Source organism: Leopardus geoffroyi, chromosome A2 (assembly GCF_018350155.1).
Source record: "Leopardus geoffroyi isolate Oge1 chromosome A2, O.geoffroyi_Oge1_pat1.0, whole genome shotgun sequence".
NCBI lineage: Eukaryota > Metazoa > Chordata > Mammalia > Carnivora > Felidae > Leopardus > Leopardus geoffroyi.
The window spans coordinates 47,020,340-47,023,814 of record NC_059331.1 but is presented as its reverse complement, the minus strand read 5'-3'; the positions used below and the strand labels follow the sequence as shown (position 1 = coordinate 47,023,814).

Below are 3,475 nucleotides of genomic sequence, written 5' to 3'. Positions count from 1 at the left end.
AAATAATAAATAGGATAAATAAATAGTAAATAGGATAAAAATCTTTCTTTTTGCAGCTTTCTAGTTGGGGTTTGGTTGCTAGGTAGGGAGAATCCTACACGGTACAGAAAAAAAGGGAAGGGCCACAACCTCAGTGCCATGCCTGGCTCTTCCCACGTTACGCACAAAGAAAGATGATCCAGACATTAGTCTAGCATCCTTACATCATGTCTTTGATGGCCAAGTGCAACTTCACTTGCAAAGATACCTTCTTTTCCCAAGATGTGGGCCTTCCAGGAGCTCAGAAAATATGTGGGACAACAGATGTCCATTGCCCATCTCCAGAAATGCTGCTGTGAAGTGAGACATGGCCTTTAAGAATTATTCTGTCTACCCCCTCCCATGATTAATAGGCATGAGAGTTAACTGCTCCCCACTCAGGCCTACCTCTTTGTGATATTTTCCTCTCCATTCCCTTTGCCAAGATCCAGTCCAAAATTCATGTGTTCCGGGGTGTTGCCACAAAGCTGGTGATGCAGCTCCTGTGAGGTGTAGTGTAGGACACGGAGGGAATGGGTGGCCAGAGAGGTTCCACCTAGGGTCCCACTTTCTATCACAAAAAACAGAGGGCTGTCTCTCAGAAAGTTGCTCTTGTCCATCCTCCTTGTCTGAGTTCTTGAAAGTTTCCACATAGCAAAGCACCTGCAAAGGATTTTGATCACGGTGGTTCTAGACTTGTAGGAACCAGTGGTTCCCCAGCCCATATCTGTCTCCACAGATCCCAGAGCGAGGCCACAGGAAGTGGGGGAGCTTACTTTCCAGAATCACCATGGTGGCCAGACCTGAGCTCTCCAAAGCTTGTCCCACTCATGGGCCACCTGTCAGTGTGTGTCATCCTTCATGGTGATGAACAGGTGGAGCATAAGCAGTGTGGCGATGATGGCAAAGGCAAAGTAGTCCATGCCAAACACAAAGGGCAAGCTCACTTCATAGTTGGAAAGCCCATCAATGATGGTGAGGAAAAGTTGAAAAGTGCTGAAGAGTGCCATGGGATAGTCGTGGAATTGCCCCCAGACTTGTTAGGTCCTCTGTCTGGAAAATGACATAGAATGCGGAGGCAAATCCCGGAAAAAACTAAGCCATCAGCTGACAGAAACGCATTAGGTCTTCAAAAATCATCAGCCAGGGGTACCTGGCTGGCTCAGTCTGTAAAGCATGTGACTCTTGATCTCCAGGTTATGAGTTTGACCCCCACACTGAGTTAGAGATTACTTAAAAAAAAATAAAGGGGTGCCTGAGTGGCTCAGTCGGTTGGGTATCCAACTCTTGATTTCGACTCAGGTCATGATCTCACAGTTGGTGGGATTTGAGCCCCCTGTTGGGCTCTGCACTAAAAGCGCAGAGCCTGCTTGGGATTCTCTTTCTGTCTCTCTCTACCCCTCCCCTGTGCACTCTCTCTCTTTCTCTCTAGAAATAAGTAAATGAACATTTAAAAAAAGAAAAATGATATGCTTGAGAAGAAGGTTTGAGTCACTTCCGTTGTTTTTAATTAAATAAATAATATAACTAACTAAATAAATAAATAAATAAATAAATAAATAAATAAATAAATAAATAAAATGAGTGCCTGGGTGGCTCAGTCAGTTAAGCATCCAACTTTGGCTCCGATCATGGTCTCACAGTTCATGAGTTCGAGCCCTGTTTCAGGCTTTCTGCTGTCAGCATGGAGCCTGCTTCGGATCCTCTGTCCCCTTCTTTCTCTGCACCTACCCCACTCATGCTCTCTCTCTCTCTCTCTGTCAAAAATAAACAAACATTAAAAAAAATAAAAACAAAAACAAAAATCATCTTCTGGATCATGATATTGAAAGCACAGAGGATTCCAGATGGAATGCTCAAGTGAAGTACGTAACACCACACAAGCCCAGAATCAGGGTGACGGACATGGGTGCCACCACCTCCCCATCCATGTGGGACAGCTGCATCCCCATGTTCACTGGTACTATGTAGGCATCAGTGATGATAAGGACATGGAATGGCCCCCAGAGGACAGTCTGTCTAAAATAGCAATAGGCATCAACCCTGAAGACACTCAGGGTCTCTGGGAGCAGGTTGATGACAACCTTGGTATTGGTCACCAACTCCCCCATGAGCCAGATTTTGTCCTGGTGAGTCACATAGGCCTCCTGGAGTGGTCTCTGTTGGAAAATGGTGTTACCTCAGGAATCTGCGCAGTTGGCAATTCAGAACTTGAGGGGGCAGTAGACATAGCAGATCATATAGAGCAGGTACAAGGCACCCAGAACATAAAACAACCACTGACCATATTTCTTCCACTTGAAGCTCTCTAGTTGCTTCACTGGGGTCCGTTCTAGGATCTGGTGAGTCACCTGCTTCTTGGGGGAGACCATGAGCTCTAGAAAGGATGTGTCCTCTCCCCAGGAGTTGGTCTCTGTGAGATCGTAAAGAGTGGAGGTCAGCGGCTCATATGTCCACTGGATACGCTTCTACTTCTACATCAGGTGCTAGAACATCACAATGTGGCCCTCCACTCTTGCTGGCCTGAAGGGGGTGAGACCCCTGTGAGTGGGCATGAGGTCCAAGGACTACAGGAGGTCCCAGCTCTCATCATAGGACAGGAGTCGGTTTTATCTGGCAGGCAAAGATTTTGTTGGGCTGGAGGATGAGAATGTGCAAGATGATGTTTCCCAGGGAGTCCTGGGCCTGGATGCTGGCTCCGGGCTCGATGAGCAACCTCACAAAAGACTGAGGATGTTCCCCAAAGTAGATGAGGTTTGCAGGGGCCCTGGTGGAAAGCTGTGCCTGTAGCTCTTACAGAGATGCCAGTCCCATGGGCAGGCAAGGCTCACACCAAGTTCATGTTCTGGTTCACGATGGTTATGTGCAGAGCAGTCCAACCTACAGATGGCTCACACATGGGGAGCTCTGTGACCGTCTCCGGGCAGTCTCTGCCAGCACCATGGCATTGCCGCAGAGGGCTGCTATAGGCAGCACCATCTCCCCCAGGCCTCCTCTTCATCCAAAGTCACAGGTTCATTCCAGTGAAAGTTTCTTCAGGAAACACAGGTGATTTTCCTTGGCTGCCTGAAGCAGTGGAGACTCTTGAACCCTCTTTTGTTGCAGCATACAGGCTTTCTCCAGATGCTGATCCCAGCCCTGCTCCCTGACTAGCCAGGAGGTCAGAAGTCTGGGGTTGGATCCAGAACTGCCTTCTGCCTTTGGCAGAAGGGGCCCCCATGCCTTCTCCTTTCAGGCACTGGCAGGTTACAGAAGTTCGGTACAAGTAACGGGTCTAGGACTCAGCAGCAGCTGAGGAGGAGGCAGGGTCTGGGGTTGGGACTGAGCGTGAGTATATCTTCCATGTGACTTGTGTATGCAGCTTGTAGTTTGTGGCTGTGGGGTGTGTGTGTGTGTTTGTGTGTGTGTGTGTGTGTGTGTGTGTTTGTGTGTGTGTACGTGTGTGTGTGTGTGTGTG

General features: G+C 48.3%; 1 pseudogene; it reads right to left on the bottom strand.

Annotated features, from left to right (window-relative positions):
* Positions 1 to 422: 422 nt before the first annotated feature.
* Positions 423 to 3,238, bottom strand: LOC123607218 (annotated as a pseudogene).
* Positions 3,239 to 3,475: the final 237 nt, after the last annotated feature.